Raw genomic sequence first — 19444 nt, forward strand, 5'->3', positions numbered from 1 at the left:
TGCAAACCAGGTCAGTGACTAAGTTGAGACAATCTATCGACAATAATCAAAATGGCTTGAAATATAGGAACAGCCTATGTTAGTTCAATCTTCTCCAGCCTGGTGCCTTCCAGATGTTCCACATTTTTATTCCCATCAGCTCTAGCTAGTGTCAGGTGTTACTGGGAGTTGTAATCCACAACAACATGAGGGCACCAGGTTGTAGAAGGCTGCTCTAGCCCATTGTTTCTAAAAAGCATTACATTATTGGCTGTATTTTTAAAGATTCCTACCAAAGGCTGGTTAAGACTAATTGACCATGACTTAGCATTCTTTATTTAAATTACAGTAGAACCAGCTTTATGTTATTGTTATTAATATTTTAATGGAATGTGTATACCAACTATTCTATTTCAATGAGAGTGGAAACAAACAAAAAAAATGGAACTTATACTGAGTTAATTCCTAGAGGGCCAGAAAGTCATAGGACTGCTGAACTACAACAGAGATCTGTAGTTTTAGGATGTGAATTATTTGCCTGTATCCCTGATACACATAAATTAGCTAGGAAGCAAGCAAAAGTGTACTGTGATAGCACAATTTCTAGTGCAAAATTCCTTAAGTTCCCTTTCAAAAATAAAGAAATAGAAATGTCTGTGTACCCTCAGAACACATTACCTACTTTCAGAAGTAGGCCTTAGTTCCTACTCCCTGGTAAACATGCAGCTTTATGGCATTTGCAATACAAGAAAACAGGTATGAATTTAATTACAGATAATTTAGGAGAAATGTCTATAGGACAGCTGCTGTAGTGAAGGCTTAAGTGTTCTGTTTACTTTGTTTTTATTAGATATAAAAATACATACTGTATCAAATACCGGGGTACATATCAATGGCCAGGAAAAATCATTTGAATTCTAGGTTGTGAAAATCCTCTAAGGGGTTCTTTATAATGATTTTTGCATTACAAAAAAATGGAGGCCATATGTGAAAATAAGCATGGTATGACTCAGTAATGCCACTCTATCACATCTGGAGACCAACTGCTAAAACTTTTCCAGCTTTCTGTGTGAGGACTTTGCCTATTACATCCATTGCTACTTCATTTGGTATTGGGGTCTAATTGCTAACAAAGAAAGAACACTGACTTTTTATGGAAATTTAGATTGGCTTCATTAACTATAGATACTCAAGTGAGCATATTTCTACTAAAAATTAAACGGTATGCACAACAATGTTAGGAGACTCAGATTCCATTTCAGAGCAGATTCTCCAGTTAAAATCTTGACTGTCAAAGCTGATAAGTATTAAAAATATCTTTAAAGATAAGGTCCATTTCCCAAATTCTTCACATACCCTCATTTCACTTGCGAACAGAGACACAGATATATATCCTTCCTGTATAATGATTTTCATCATTAGAATAACTTGTGAGGGCATTTTCAGAAACAAAGAGAAATGAGGGAAGCACTCCTTGTGCAAAATATTTATATTTATGGTTATTTGACTATTTGAAGCGGTCTGGAAAGAACTCCTATGTAATAGAAGCACTTACGGAATGAATTCCTTATCAATCAATATTTCTAAGAAAGGATCAATTTTTTATTTCTATTGGTTAGGAACCTCTGATATGCTTCAATAGTATGTTTTCATTTCATTACTGGACTTGTGCATCATCAAGGGATCGTTATCTATATTTATTGTCTCTGCATCTGTTGCACACCTTTTGGGGTCTCCCCACATAAGGCAGTTCAGAACACATATGATAAAACATAAGGAACACTAACATGCCATGAAGGGATGGCACATTTTACACTCCAAACCCAGCCTCAGGTAAATATACATTGTTAATTGCCTTGGTAGCCAGCATAGGAATTGGCCATCCTGCCACTAGCTCTCCTAGCAGCTGCATGCCAAAACATCTGGAGGACCTCAAGTTGGCCCACTCATGCAACTTGAGAACTAACTGAAGAGAACTAACTGAACACAAATTACTTAGCACACAATTGCTGGAGAGCAATCAATATGTGAATTATCTTTAACCGAGTTTTCAAGGGTGCCTTAGAATTCTTAAAAATGACATTAAAAGGCACAGAATGTCAGAAGTGGCTATTAGTAACAACTTTGAATTGCCTTTCCACTGGCTCATTTACACCACTATTTCAACACATAGCAGTGTCTGAGAAACTCAGCCACTTCAACCTCAACAGAGCTTGTGGCCTCAATCTTGCACTGCATACATGCCCATAGGCTTGGCCATGCCCAAAGACAAATCAAATGCATCATGGTGCAACTGGGTCAACACTGACAGAAACAACTCACCTCAGAACATGTTATGTTTACAGGTAGGCTAGGAAACAACAACAGTCATGTGAAACTGATCCTGGCTTCTAACATTTGTGTGGCTATGTTTTTATACCATGCTTGTATATTACACACATGCATACACACACACATATGTCCCTTTAGTTAACATGAGTACATACACACATGTACAAACTTGTATTTTATATGCGCTTTGCTGATATAGATATATGCATACAATTTATAAACAAATTACATCTGTTTAATTATTGTCAAGCTAACTATTGATTTGTTTAGAAACTTGTATTTTATGTGAAACACCTAAATGTACCCCAAACCAAAAAATATGGTTCTTATGGACAGCAGCATTTGAAATGTATGCTTCTATCCCCTGTGATTCAAGTTTACTAAAAGTTGAGAAGGCAACTCATGAATGGCTGTGTGTAGGGTGGGGGTACTAAACTAAAATTCAGAAGTGACTATTTTTGAATGTAAACTGAATTTCAAATGTTGCATAACACCATCTAATAAATGTCACGTCTTCCTCTTTAAAAATACTTTCTTTTAACATAAACAGCACCAAAAGTTTAGAAATTGAAGGGCAGATGCGGTTTCTTTTGAAATTTATATTTGGCATTGACTTTATATGTTACTTATACAAGAAGCTATTGTTTAAAAGTTCATTAAAGATCTAACTTTGGCCAAGGAAAGCAGAGAAAAAGTAAAAGCAAGCTCACCACATGTCCTTAATTTGCCTCACTGGGCTTCATGTTGTTGTGCATTATGCAGAGATCTCTTGACTTGTAGAAAACATAGCAAAAGTGGAGAAAAAGTAATTGAAACTGCCTGATCTTGAATTTCATGTTAAGAGTAAATTCTGGTAGATCTGTAACTGATATTAGTGGGTACACTGCAGCTAATGAAAGAAAATGTCTGTTTGTGTAAATGCAGGCTTGTCTGTCCATCAGCACCATAGTGCCAAGATCATAAAATCAGACATTTGAAGCTTGGCATGAATAAGAGCATGTCCCACACTAGAGACATTCAAAAAGAAACTGGACCGCCATCTGAGAGGGATGGTGTAACTTGGTATCCTGCAACAGCAGGGGGTTGGTGCCCTGCAACAGCAGGGGGCTGGACCCAATGATCTTCATGGCCCCTTCCACTCTACTATTCTATGAAGTATCCTAGTGGTAGGAACCTCAGGGTAAAGTGTGTCCAAGAGGTTGAAGCCTGCAGTAACATTTTCAGCCACTGACACATAGTTTTCCCTAACTGGTACATAGCTTAGTGGTCTATACAAAGGTAGGGGAGATCAGTAGGCCAAGAAACAATGGCATATGCCAACCCCTTGTCATGAAATAGTTCCTTCTCTCAGGGGGCTACAGGAATGCACCATGTCAGGAACTGGGCCAAGGTTGACCACATGCAAGCCTTTACTTGAACACCATGAGCACAATGTTTCTAGCTATGACAGCTGTGAAAGTTTTATTTATTTTTACACTTATTTGTCACTAATTGGCCTGAGGGCCCTCTAACTGGATCACAATCAATAAAACACATAATAAAAATAAAAGCAATAATTAAAGTACAATGAACAAAAGACAATAAAACAAGACAGTATGTAGCCGAGGGCAATGATTTAAAACCATACATATTAAACAACAAGTTAAAATTATCAGAATAAAATCAGTTATTAAAATGGCTATACAATAAAACTGTTTTTGCCAGGTGCTGAAAAAATCATAGTAAGGGAGACAGGTAAACTATTTTGGGAAGCTGTTCCATAGGCGGGGTGCAACTACAGACAAACTTTCTTAAAGGATTTGCTGTAGCAAGTTAAGGGCTGTTCCAACCAATTCTAGGGCAGTTTTGTTTGCTAATAATATTAATAAAGAAACATTAATAAAGCAGATATAACATAAATGCTTGACTATAGGCTTCTACACTCCTACACATAATGTGTAAATAGAGGAAAAAAGGACAAGAAAATCTCTCTAAAAGGCCATTGCAAAAAATGTTGATATTGAAATGTATCTTTCTTTCCTTTAATTGTTTTGCATGTGAGCTACATTAGTGTATATATGTGGCATGCAGAACACCAAAATCCCAATGTTTTAAAAAATCCTTACTTTATTTTAATCAGTTCAAGAAATGACCAGTGCTATAAATATTTAACTTGAGGGCAAAGGTAAATTCATTCATCTAAGTTACATAAGCCACATTTACAACTTTCTGAAGATATTGTCTCCAACCAGTTGCGCAGCCATGTGAACATAGTTAATACCAAACAGAATGTAAAAGAGAAAGCAAATCTAAATTCTATCTACTGTAGTTGTTATATTTGTTACATCTTGATTTAAACTCAACCTAATTTAACCCTCAATATACTTAGTATTGTTTAGCATGTGACAAGCTTGTTCTATATAAGCGCCCTTTCCAATGACACATATTCATGTGATCAAATAGTTCCACCCAGAAAAGTTGATCTGCAGCAACTGTGCTATTTGCTGGTGTACTATGAGGATCATGTCTTCCAAATCCATGCTGGAATGGTTATCCCAGTACTTTCTCATTACCAACACATATTATTCTTAATGGTTTCCTTAAATTTTCCGAAGTCAGTAATACCAGTTTGCCCATTTTGAATTACCCAGAAGCTTCAGCTGTTAGGCGGTATAGAAATAAAATAAATAAAACAAATACATGTTGAGCCCTTTACCACAGATACACCCACAAAAGGCAACACAACTTATGTTTGCTGTCAGCACTTGAAGTGGTTTAATTTTGTATTTGGCCAGATCCAATTACAAGCATTGAAAAGTGGGATGATTTTAGGCCCAGCTGAAAAGGGAGGAATGGGAACTCTCTCCACTTCAAGCACCATCTGTTGTAGACGATGCAATGCCTGCAAACCAACAGCTGCATGCAACCACTCTGAAAGTGTTGCCATACATAGCTAGAAATCGTGCACACAAACAATGGGGTTGCACACCTTTGTGACTTCTAAGCTAACAAGAAAGTATTTATGTCCTTGGGAGTTTCATACATGTCAAATGCTGAGCTCAGGGATAGGCCTCCTGAGCTGCAGTGAATGTCTGCAATGGAACTTTTTGAGAACTTGGCTAGGCAATGTCTGAAATTTAACAAACAAGCCGAGTTAAAAAAAAGAGTAGGAAAATCATGGGTGATTAAAGAAAAATACAGCAACCTGATGGTATGAACCATGAGACACAATGCGAAGCAGATACTTCTCAGCCTATCCCATCTTTCTCTCATAAAAATGAAGTTATTTTCCCATGACTATTTGTGCCAAATGTGCTTTCAAGTGAGAGAGAGAGAGAGAGAAAGAGAATAAAGTATTATATTGTAATCAAGCACAATGAATTCTCTTGTAAAATTCCAAATAGCAACATATGCAAGTTAGAAAGTCACTTCCCCTGATATGGTAATTTGCATTAGTGTTTAAAGTTGAATAATCCTATGATTGGAACTATTAAGACTTTAAATCACTGTCAGTGTGTTGCGGAATTGTAATGTGCTTCCATGTGAGATCACATGCAAAGCTTTTTGAAGTTTGCACTAACAAGCCTGTAACTTTCAAAACTTATCCTAAAGAATTCAGAAAAGCAAACCTGAGTTTGAAAACTAGTTAAGTAAATATAAAAATACTGTCAATTTAAAAAACAAAAGCCCAGGACAGCAGATTATTACTGTGCAGTTTATGCTTAACTTGGCTTCTCTAAACATAGAATGTCAGTTTATGCAACTTTTTGGTAAAAAGGTATGTATCTTTGCAATTGATAATAATAAATGAAGATCTTATGTGTCGAAGGCATTTTCCTTTATAGCAAAATAAAGGCCAAAATGTCAGCTGTTGTGAGAAAGTTTGCATGCAGCAAGTTCAAGGTTTTTTTAAGGCATTCTCTTAATCTCTCTCACAGCTTCTAGCCCAATAATTTAGAAAGGCACAGCGAAAACCAAACTTGCCTTTTCCAAAGCTCCCTTACTGCTTACTGCAAGGTCACTGGCCTCTCGTAGCAGAAGACCACCCACCCTAACAGAGACTATTTGTCAACCTCTACATTAGCATAATGTAATAAATGCCATGTCCACAATTTATACTAGAAAAAATGTCATTGAAACATTTGACTACTGACCTTCCACAGCCATAAAAATGTGACACAGATATATGCACTTGAGCATCCAGCAGCAAGACCACTTGCGCCTGCACCCCTAAGCCAGGACACAAATCACCAAAGGAATACAGCTGGTATGCTGAATATCCCATTTGCTACAGCCTGCACTTGAATGAAGTCATTGAAGCCTCCTCAAAGGGGACATGTGCCCTGGACTAATGCAGCAACCAATTGACAGTGGCGTGATTTCTATTATTACTCCATTATCACACTGGGATCTGTGCCTAAATGAGCATACTTCCTCCCTGATGCCATTTCCTTTTATCCTGGCTGCAGTCTAAAAGTGGATCAATGGGAGTAATACATATGATGTCACTTCAATTCACAGCTCCTGCCTCTTTCTCCTGCTTATACAGATAGATCAATTCTTCCCAAAAATGGTTAAGATATGCACAGGGAGTTGATTCTTCCAGAAATGGGTTCTTTGCTAAATTTGTCTATGTTATTATGGCAAGGAACTGTTTACACTGACTGAAAACAGCAATTGGGCGTGGGGAGAGGAGCATTTTAAACAAAACAAAACAAAAAATCACTACTGTGCACTGGAGATTGCTGGCTAAAACTCAACACAAACAAGTCCCAAAACAGAATTGGGAGAATCTGACCTTTGAATATTACAAAGAGAGGCCTTCTTAGAGTCAGACACAATAGAATCAAGCACTTTTCTGCTCCTTAAAATGCTCGCGCTCGCTCTCTCTCTTTCTCTCTCTCTCTAGTTTTTTTACAAGTTTTCCAAAAGTTAATATGGAATGCTTTCCTACTCTTCTCTTTTAGAACAATGAAAGAATAGATAACCAAGGGGGGAAGCCAACCCACAGCTTTGATACTCAATGACTCCCTTTCCGCAGTGCTTCCTCATTAAACACAAATAGGAAAGCAATACTAAGAGTCCAAAGAACAGGGTTTATAGGTTCAGGGTATCTCTCAAAGAGAAGAATCAAAAAGAATAAAAGGCTGTGGAAGGGAACCATTAAGACTGTTCAGTCATAAACTCAATTTGCCCTTAGGGTTGTTTTCCCGCTAGCTGCAATTAAGCTAAAACATTCTTACAACAATTGCTTCTCCTCCCAAGGACAGAAATCAAGAAAAATTAAATATTCCTCGGAACTCAAAAGGATGTTTCTTATTCAAACCCATTTAGAAAGACCTTGTCACAGTATACCTCAAATGATATTCCTGAATGTTAGGGTTTTCATCTAGGCTTTTTTCTTTCAAATGAATGCAAGCATATCTCCTTCAGGGAAAAACATGTGCTCATATTAACCCACATGTGAATATAATAAAAGTATTGACAAAACCAGCTGTTGACAAGCATATTGATATATTTAAAAAGGTTCAAATACTTGCAAAAATCAATATGGACCTGAATTAGAACACAGAACCATTAACTGTTGTGCAGTGGATTTAATTTCAGTGATGCTAAAAGGATTAATTTGGTTATCAGCCATCATTCTGAACTATCATGTTTCTATGCCACTCCTCCTCCAAGGGTCAGCATACACTGGCTTATTCAACCTGATCCCTGAAGGGTCATGGAAGCCCTGCAGTCAGGACTTCCATAAGGTCCAACCAAGCTGGTGGGCACAAGCGACAGGACCTTCTCAGTGGTGGTTCATTACCATGGAATTCCTTGTTATGGAGAGCGTGTTGGGCTTCACATACTGGTTTTAAACAGGATATTTTGATATTTTTCATTGTTAATGATACTGGTTTATAGTCCTATGAACTGTTGTGGCAATTTTCCTGCTATTTTGTAATGAACAATTTTTAGTGTGAATTTTGTTTCTACATTTAATCTGCTTCATGTTGAGAACTAGCTTGAGAGGGCTGTTTGGGGCTGTAAAACTGGTATAGATACAATGAATTAAACAAAATTGTTAATTAGGCAATCCTGAGAAATAAGATTAAATATAGAATAAAATTGCAACTTGGAGAGATACCCTGTGAGAGCACATGAATCACTCTGAACTGCCTTTCTTGCACTTGGTAATATACACCCATGCAGAAAGAGAATTGGAAAGAGAAGTATGTGCAATGCGAATGAACATTCTAGTCAAGGTATGTTTTACACTTGCATTTTAAACATGAACATGATCCCTACAGCCGAACAAGGACTCAAAACTAGGTCTTCCAGAAGCCATATTGTTGTATACTCTAGAATACATGATGGCTCAAACTGGGATAGGGCCATGCATGCTGCCCCCACCCACAACACCCCTGTGAGTTCCAGGCCACCATCCTTCATTACCTGATTTTGCCATATGGACCAGTGAGGTCTGAGGCAAATCTTAAGCAGCACACCGGGGAAATGTGCCGTGAGACTGGCACCCCTAGAAAAACGGTCCCCAGTCACTTAAGGCATTCAATTGGCCTTCCACAGAATGCAAGCAGAATACTGCTTCTAACCTTGTCATGTGGCATGAACAGTGCAAGGCCTGGCAAATGGGTTAGACTCAACATGTTTAATCCATCACATTTTCTTTAGAATTTAGGAATAAGGTGAGTAAACCAAATGCTGTATTTAAGGGCTACTAGTCATGGTGGCTATATATTATCTCCAGGCTCAAAGGCAGTAGGCTTTCAAACACCAAAATTGGGAGCAGGGGAAGGAGGGTGCTTTTACAGCCATGACTAGCTTATGGGCTCTCAAAGGTATCTCACTAGCCATTGTGTATGGGGACAATATGAGGCAGACCTTCCTCTGATCCTGCAGGGATCTTTTTATGTTCACTTATAAAAGATGTGCACCTTATGTTCACAGTCCCAGAAGAGCATGAAAGCAGAGAGATTGGCTAAAGAGGGTGGATCTGAAAGATACACTAAAGATGGGTTCGTGACAAGCAGCTGTATGTGTAAGATCCAGATAGTGTGTGCACAGTTGTTGTGTACAATTTCTAATCCTTATTAGGATGACACAAAATTTTCTAAGAATGGAGATGCAATACGGTAACTCATATTTGCTTGGCTCTCTTAAGCAGAACAGATTTAAGGAAACTAAGATGTCTTGGCCTGTCATCTGAATCTTTGCCCTTTCTGCCACCACAAGAATGTCCCTTAATATCTCAGTGTCCTGGTGATTTTAATCTTGTCCAATTTTTGTAACAATCAAAAGTAATTAAGGATTCAGTCTAAAGATGAAAAAGGACACAGATTAATTCAGGCTAAGGTAAGATGCAATACAGAACAAAACACTATGCCTTTAATAGATGCATAGTTTCTCTCAGCCCCATTCCTTAAATTATATCTGCTACACACTGATGAAAAGTACAAATGGCTTCTCCTCTGCTGTATCAAACACAGCTATGTAGGGCTTCTCTGCATTCAGCATTTAACCTATTCTAATCTATTACTTTACCAAGGCTTCTGCTTCTGGGTTCTTTGTGGGATTAAGATCAGCTCCTTTACCTGGTCTTTTTCCCAGGGCTTTTCTTGCTCTACTTTTTATTTACTCTGTTACACAGCCACAAGGTGGCACTGCAATACAGTGGAATTACAAAAATATACAACCATTTTGTAGTGTTGTATAGTGTGCTGCACTTCCATAGCTTATCTCAGCCTTATAAAAAAAAAAGTCATGGTAAGGCTCACAAGGCATGGGAGAAGTCCTAGAGGATAATAGCATAATATAAGGCACCCAGAAACTACTGTGGGTGAATCATGAGTGCATGATAAATGCCTTCTGTAGAGAAGAGCTCTTTGTTAAACTGAGATTTAAACTAGGAGCTTTCCTAACCAAAGAAAGAAGTTACTGTAACTTCTCCAAAACAACCTGGAAACTTCAATTCCACAGAGAGGTTTAAGGGCTTTCATCAAATTCTGAATGTTCTCACAGAGAATCTGTTCCATAGTTGTTGGGGTGAAGCCATGACATTTAAACTGAGTTAAAACCAGTTTCCATAACATCTCATGATATTTCATGGAGTACAAGACCAGGTTACTATTAAACAGGAAATTGTCTACCTAAAATCAAGACTAGTAGAAGGAAGTCAACTAGGCCTTTTATTAAATGTTTGGGGAGATGGGCTTTGTGTCTAGTAGCTGCACTGACCAAATAGTATTCAACAGGAAAACTTCTCAATTGTATGCAAAATATATTTCCAATAATGCATCTAATGGAAAGAAGATCCACTTAAAGAGAAATCTGAAGTTCACAATCCATTCTAAGTGCTTTGAAATGTCATAAATGATTAAACTTATAAGATCTAACAAAGTGTTGAGCTAGCAAAATGGAAACCAGGTGGCTCCTAAGCAGGTTTGGTCAGGTTATATGGCATTTTTCCCCAGCTCTAGCACTCACAAAGAAACATTTCATAAGAACTTTACCCTTGAGCATAATAATTCCATTTTAGAGAGGGGGAGAGAGAGAAGACTCTGCCTTAAACCTTTAATGTCTGTTCTATAGACAGAGATTTTACGTTGATTGCCCCATATATCACAAGCTGTCTATGAAGACATATTCTTGATTTTAAAAACAGATTGGGGGGGGGGGGAGTTTTATTGAAGCCGGTTACAAAGCATAGAACTTCTTGGTACTCCTTTTTAGCGAAGCTAACAACATTTAAGTGAATCTGTGTAATAATATTACCATTTAATATGAAAGGGCAAATCGTGTTGCCATAGTTACTTAAGAATTTGGAAGCAATTTCTGCCTACAAACCCATGTTTTTGAGGTTTAATAATCCATCCATAAACATGTAATTCAGGGTGAAATTTACTATACAAGAATTTGGCTGAACAGTTATGTGGTTTTGTTTTGTTTTTTTCTTTGAATGAATACAGTGCAAAGGACGATTCGGATGAACATAAAAATAAATTTTCACTAACACATTCTTGGGTGCACAACTTTTTTGCATCCAAGAGCCACATCCAATGGTAGATGTGGGCCTACAAGATGCATGTGACCACCCTCACACACATACTTCACATGCACATTCAGATGCACTCATATGTACTTCTCTTCACATGCATATACACTTTTCCAGCCACTCCCAGACCCCATCACTCCATTTTAAGGGCTGCCAAAGTTGGGAGCATGAGAATGGCTATTTCAAACAGTAGATTACTGGTACAACCTGGGGACCTGGGTCCATTTGTGCACCCCTCCTTTAAAATTCCAGAAGCTTAATGCTAAACTGAAAAAGAGAAAATCAGTTATGAAGAATATAACATAATTGCCAGTGGGGAATTAACATTAAAATACGAACAATGGAACTGCAATGGTATGCTTATATTTTCATGGGGGGAGGGATAGGAGGGAAATAAAAAATGCCATGGACAGCTTTCTGTGCACACATATATCTACCTGCTCATCTTACGCTTAATTACAATATCATCATGGAATTTCATTTTAATTTAAGAACTGTTACTCCCTTTCCTATATCAGATGAAATAACCCCTTTCAGCATCTGCCCTTCTGTTACAAGTCGGAAAAAAAGCAAACACCCTACGTTTTAAAGTACAGAGAACAAAAACAAGTTCCAATACATTCACTTTCACATCCATCTTTCATCTTTAACAGCTTATTTCACAGGCTGGTAACACAGAAAACGGATGTCCTTGAGTTTACAGTATAATCCTAGGCATGTTTACTTGGAAGAAAGTCCCACTGTGCTTTCTAGTAAGTATGTTTAAGATTGCACTCATTTTGTCTATTTTTCATTTTGTTTCATTTTAGGGCCAAGCTAAACATGGTATTATTATATGACAGAATTAGCATGAAGGTTTAAAAAATGCAAACAGCATCCATGACATGGCAGTAAATGTCAAGGGAAGGTTTATTATTTTATTTCATAGCCCACTTTCTTTCTGGCAAGGAATCCAAAGCAGCTTACATGATCTTTCCCTCTATTTTATCCTAAAGACCACCCCATGATGTAGGTCAGTGTGCGGGTCACTGATTGGCCCTAACTCACCAAGCAAGCTTCATGGTCAAGCGGAGACAAGAACCTGGATCTCTTGAGTCCCAGTCCAACATTCAAACCACAATGTCACATTGGCATTTAACCCCTTTGTTCTCTGCTGCAGTCCTGGGTAAACTCTACTCCAAATCAAATACTTGAAAGGGAAGATTGTCCGAGGATCATAGTGCAGAAAAACTGGTTAAACTTTCCCACCACACCTGCTGCATTCCTGCTAATTATAGATATTCCCTCAGCTACAACTCAATGCTAATTGCATTTTTAATGCACATTAAATGCTAAGATATATTCAACATCACAGCTACTTTGGCCTCCACTTCCCATTAAGGAAGCCTATGTATCAGAAAAATACTGCCAGCAACAAGAACCACCACCTACACCTCGGTTCTTAGATAAATGCAAACTATTACTGAACCCATACCATAACATTGTCACCAGTTATAACAAAAGTGTTAGAAGCAACAAGACTGCATTGATTTTTTAAACTGATGAAAGCTAAACACTGTAGCAAATCTCTTGAAAATTCACCATCTTTACTCCCCTATTATTTTCCATTGTCAAGAATGATCTAATATACCAAAAATGTCCAGAAGTCTGTATTCCACTCCCATTCTGTGTATTTTGTGAATCTGTTCCAGATATTTTCCACCCTCGATTAGCTCAGAAAATTTTATATGAAACAGGATGAAACATTCAAGTATCACAGACCACCTTCTAAACTAAATTAAATAGCTAACCCACCACACCAATTAACTGCAGGAGATTCCGTCATCTTGCAACCAGTTGTGTTTTGGTTTTTCTCCGTTCAAGACACTCCTTAAAAAAATCCTGCTTTTTATCCTCTCTTTGCCTAACCTTTTGTCACTATCTGACTTACTAATATTACTCTGATCATGAATCAAAATGTCTAGAAATTAAGGACGGAATTCGTTTTGGAAAGGAATATGCTAAGAGCTTTGCACAATCATGACCCACACACACACCAAAATCTGTATAGCAGAATACTGTTTATACACCAATGGATAGGCAGGGTACAATATTTCAGAGGTTATTTTAAAACTTACCTATTCACTGAAAATTCTAACGGAAGTTGATCTGTAAAAATTGTGTATGTTTCACAGCAAAAAGAAAACAAACCTTAAACTTAGCCAATGGATTAGCATATCTGGACAACTAGATTTAAATTCTGTGCTCCCTTACAGTCCCCTAGAAATCAGCTTTGAAAACAGAGGCCCCCTCCCAAACAGAAAGGAGACAGCAGTGGAGGCTCCAGGATGACTTCTTAATCAAGTGAAAATCTATTTTGTTCTTTTCCACCAGTTGAAGCCTTCTGAATACAGCATGCTCAGGAGCTGCCCCTGCTGGTGGAATAAAAGACAGGATCCAACCTAAAGCATTCAATTGCACTGTCACTGCTATGGTCAAGCAGGCCAGCTTCCACTACAAATCACGGTACCTGAGTGCTTATAAATCTTAGCTACAACATTCTCTCCTGTACTCACAGCTGAGGTTAGCTGGGAAGCGTTCTAATTGCACCTTTTTTGCATACTATTAACATAACATTTCCAACTATCAGCTTCCAAAGACAGAGAGCTATCGTTCAAATATCCTAACAGACAAGAACGGATAACCCAATCCTTAACCTCCATGTAAAAATGTTTGCCTACAAAATACAGGTGATAATACGGTTGTTCTGACATGTATTCAGTATATTACATCCCAAAAACAAGGCGGAAAACATGGGACTAGAATATTTGTCTTAGCAGATTCTGAGGATTGCAGTGAGTAAAAGTGACTGCAGGTATGTGCTTTCATGCCTAAAGCAGTAGGACAGTGTGTGCTGATAAGGATGGTAACTATTGCCTTCATTTTTACTACCACAAGTAACAGTTTAATAATCCTCATGGATACATTATACCACTATGATTAATTCAGTTAATGCCAATAAAAACTTCTAAGATCACCTCCTTTATATAATTATTTGCATATCTATTTAGCAAAATTAATAATAGATTAAAACTTATATTTAGGAATAACAGGTAAAGTTTATTTTATGCATGCTATTGGAATGACTGCTGATAAAAGTGAAAGATGAACTACAAAAGGAGTGCAACTGCTCTGAATATTAGAAATATTAGCCGAATATTCAGGAAACAAAAATCACGTCTGCACAAAAATTACAGAACTTTACTATTTATGATGAAGAAATCAAAATAGTTAAATATTTTACATACCTTGTCTCAGTCATCAATTCAAAGGGAGACTGCAGCCAAGAAACCTCTAGAAGACTGAGTCTTGAAAAGGTAGCAATGAGGGAACTAAAAAAAGATCAAGTTCAAGGATATTTTACAGGAGACCAAGGGCAGGACCATCCAAACTTGAATGGGTTGAATTCCCAATCACAATGTACATGTGTGAAAGCTGAACAGTGAAGAAAGCCGACAGGAAGAAAAATGATGGTGCTGGAGGAGAGTTTTATGAATACCCTGGACTGACAGAAAGACAAACAAATGGGTCCAGAGCTTCCCCAAACAAGTCAGAGCTTTCCCTAGAAGCAACATTGACAAAACTGAGGCTGCCATGCTTGATCAATTAATGAGAAGGCAAGACCCCATGGAAACGACAATTATGCTGAGGAATGTCAAAGGCAGAGGAAGAAAGGCAAGACCAAATATTCGATAAGGAAGCAGCAGTCTTCAACTTGGAAAAGGTGAATGAAGCGTCATGGACAGGAGATTTTGGAGGGCTTTTATTCATAGCGCTGCCATAAGGTAGAGATGACTTGACCGCACAAAACATAGCAAATTATTACGTGGTTATTGGTTACTTATAAAATAATTTCAGAATATTCTAACATTTCTTCAACATTGATTTTGTAAAATTTACAATTTCCCTCCTTTTTCATTTCATCTGATATTCATTGTTATAAAACATGTTATTTAAATATGTAGGTATCATTCATATCTTGAAATAACTTCTTTGTGTTCTCTTGAGTTACGCTAACTACCTCTTGAATATTTGACCAATATTCTGGAATTAACTTATTGAATTAATGTAGTCATCTTTTTTTTCTTAAGCAAAGGTCTTTTGGCTATGGCTACACACATTTTGCAGCATTTTGAATTTTCCAATACAATCTTCATTCACATTAAAGAAAGCTGAATAAAAACATATCCAGTCTCATTTATTTTAGTGTGGTATTGCCAGGAAAAGTCTCTGGGCACTTTATGAAACAGATAAAAAAATCTACACTATTATCTTAGGTAACTCCGAGAAATCAGATTCAGTAGGTACCAATTTAAAAGCCAGACCAGACTTAGTATATAGAAAATGCTGCTAAGACTGTTGCACATAAATGTGCCTTGAAAACAGCTTGTTCATAATAGCTTTTAGGGAAAAATATTAACAGAGATTGATAACTCTGTTGCACTTATCATCACGTTGCAGTTTTAGATTTCCTTCCCATTAACTATCTAAAATTATTAAAACTGATACATAAAGCAAAAATGGGAGTGCAGATATATTAACAGCAAGTATATGGAATACAGTTCTGTAAACAAAAAACTTCAAAAGTGTGCATTAGTTACTAATGGTGCTGCTTTCAAGCAAATGTCTGGCAAGAAAGAGGTCTTTAATGTACGCCAGGTATATCTGCCTAGGTAAAGTTCTCACTGAACAAAGGGGTGGAGCAGAGTTTGTACTATTGTTTCGTCACACTTAAAATTGCAGAGTCTGTAATTAAATTTTCTTTCTTCTCCTCTCTTACTGTAGTGCTTTGATTAGACATCATTCAATAATTACTTTAATTACAGAAGTTAATTTTACAATGTGAACAAAACATATACTACATATTCTGAGGATGTAATAGCAAGAAAACAAATAAAGGAGAAATTTCTCTACTTCCTGTTCCTTCAAAAATGTTATTTACGAGGATGAAGGTGGAGAAAATTGTGAATGACAAACTAATATACTACAGTTCGATGTTCTTCAGCTGTAAATTGAAGCCAATGAAAATGTCCTAGATGCAAAAGTATGCTTACAATATTAGAGGGTTGCAGTTATTTAAAAAGTCCAAGGAGGAGTTTAAAAATTATTTATATGGAGAAGTAAGAGAGGAATTACTCGAGAAAGTACTGAACTTAAAGCAAAATCTGTTAGCCGTCCATCAGTAAACCACCCCATATGGATAAAAAGATCTTCCACTTGCAGTGCTTCAGTTCCATTTTAAAATGAAACAAAAACAATTTGGTTAAATAAAATTCAACCTAGTTACACTGTTGTGCAGTTTCCCAAAATGGAGTTGAAGAAGAGAGGTCAATTTCTTATCCATTTCATCCACTGGGGAAATCCTGTATAAAGTTTAAGAGGGACTGAAGAGCATACTGTGTTCCCAGAACATGCAGATGAATTTCATAAAGCCCTCTGAATAAAGTTTGATTTGTTCGTTCTCTATCAACAGATTTGTTTTGTACAGTCCAAGCGCTACACTGTTAACTGAAATTAAATAGGACAAAAAAGGCCCCTGTGATGAAAAAGGCAGGAAGGTTATGTTTTTAATTATACCACACAAAGCTTTGTTCCTACTGAAACATAAGTGTCAAGTAAGTGAGGCTATCCAGAGATTTAGAGTAAGGAAACATTAGCATGCTGATGTATCCTTCTCTGTCTCCAACCAGGATTCAGGTGAGGCCACAAAGAGGCTTAATCAAGCTCTGTAACTGGTAATGACTGGAGAAGAAGCAATAAATTGAAGCTCAGTCCAGATCAGGTCGTATTAGCAGACTGGCTCAAGGCATTTTGCTGCCTGTGATAAAGGACAAGATGGCACCCCCTCCAGTACCATGTACAAAAGCTGGCGGGACTGACTAAAGGATCTTATGACACTGGCAGCAGGACAGCATCCTCCACTGCTCTCTGAACTTGCCTCTTGTGGCCACCTTCCAAAGCATTTGCCAGCAGAGGCATCCCCTCACTCTGCCTAATGATAGGAACTGCCTGCCTTTTAGCAGATGTTTGGCATGATCAGGGAGATACTGTCCCATTTTTTCCAGTTGGGACTGCACTACTACAGAGGACCAGTTTTACCATTTTGGGATAGTGACTGTTCCAACTTCATCCATACTTGTAAGTGAAGCGAGAGATTACTGATTATAGTCAATCACACTACCTCCATAGCTGGTAAATGGGTAAATCCCCCAGGTCTATCACTCTCTACATACCATTTAATATTATCTAATCTCTCCTCCTCAAAAACTGGGCCAAGCAGAATCCAGGATAATTACAGCTAATATCCTTGGAATATTGAGAGAAACCACATTCAGGATAAACATCAGATTCCAGAATCTGATCGTAATGGTTATACAAGTTCGTATCATCAATTCCATGACACTGAAATCTCCAGCAATAATAAATACTGTTTCAGGATATGGCAGTTCAAGAGATTCAATATAATTCTCTAATTCTATCCAAGTAGCAATTACCAAAGATTTTTTTTCAACAGGGTGGTGAATCCAGCATCATCAATAGATACACAAGTAGTCTGTGGCATTGTGGTAATTTCTGAACTGGACTACTACAACACACATGCCTGAACCTGTAATTGTTTGACTGAGAAAGGCAAATGAAATACTAGGATCAATTGGAAAGTGGGGGGCAAGGGCAAAAAAAGAGTGGAGGGATTTGTGTTGAAGATGCAGACTCTCTTTTGTGTTTGGACCCAGAGTCACCCATATGAGCTTCTTGGCAAAATGGGAACTTGTACCCAGATTTGGCTTTCTGTAACAACTAAGGATGCCATTAAAAATAGGATTTATTTTAACCAAATTGGGGTGCAGGCAATATAAGCCACATTTGGTCGGAGGCTGCATTCTCTCCACCCCTGGTTGAAGGCAGTAATAACTGAAACAGAAGACTGAAACTTTCAAAGAAGAGAATTTGGAAAAAACATTTTCAATAATTGGGAACAAAAAGCTACAAAAAGTAATCTAATCGGATCCTCTATGATGGGCTAAATTTCCACATGAAGGTGCTTTGAGTTTTAATAGTTTATGATGATTACAAAGAAGTAGCATTAAAAGACTTGCACAGGCAGAGAACAGGAAGGCCTAAACCATATACTTACTGTTTCCACAGGTGGACAACAAAGACATTAGGAATTTAAACATTACAGCAAAAGAAGCATATGTTATTAGACAAAGTAAATTTACATAATTTGGAAAACCAGGTCTGTCTATATAAACTGGATAGCATTAAGGGATTCAGGGTATAATGTCATCATATAAGTTTGTTAGAATATGCAAAGAGTATAATATATTTTGGTAATACATATACAAATACAATGTTACTTATTTTTTGTGGGCAAAATGGTAGCATGCTTAGAATAATAAAAACACTACATTTAAGTAATTATTATTTTGCAACATAATAGTTAAATGGATTATGAAGAGATAGTGTGAAAACACTAAGTTACTGGGTAAGATTTGGGTTAAAATTGAAAGAGTCCCAAAAATCAACTTTGTAACAACAACAAAAAAAAACCCCGCAAAATAAAATAAACAAAATAAAGAAGTTTATTTTGATGGATTACATGCAGTTGTGTTTTCTGTAATGTTCTCTTAACTCCAACTGTTTTAAATTTTTTATTCTAATCACAAACTTGAACTTTTTAACTTTTTAAAATAATTTGTTCTGCTTAAACATTAGTTTTATTGGTCTAACCAACTGTCTAACTGTAATACTTTGAACCCTGAGCAGGGTTATTAACACAAAGCAAGAGTTTACCTGGAAAAAAGGCATTCAGCTCCCTGCAAGCCATGCACACCATGCCTGATAAGCAATTACTTTAAAAAATACATCCTGGGAACATTTCAGTTATTTCTTACACAATTGGCATTTTATGACATCGTATTTACATCCCATCTTTCTTCCCTTTGTGACGAACCCAAGGTGGCTTACATTGTTCTCCACAATAACCCTGTGAGGTAGTTTGGCCTGAGAGTCTGTGACTGGCCTGAAGTCACCCAATGGGTAGGGACTAGAATCCGG

At 37.3% G+C, this 19444-nt stretch overlaps 1 protein-coding gene across 5 annotated transcripts in view; it reads right to left on the bottom strand.

Moving 5' to 3' along the window:
• The window catches only part of LOC123031414 (aminopeptidase O (putative)), a 197362-nt gene that overhangs the window by 32619 nt on the left and 145299 nt on the right, over positions 1-19444 (bottom strand). The window lies entirely within an intron of this gene.

This window comes from Varanus komodoensis, unplaced genomic scaffold (genome assembly GCF_004798865.1).
Source record: "Varanus komodoensis strain SLA01 unplaced genomic scaffold, ASM479886v1 scaffold5, whole genome shotgun sequence".
Lineage (NCBI taxonomy): Eukaryota > Metazoa > Chordata > Lepidosauria > Squamata > Varanidae > Varanus > Varanus komodoensis.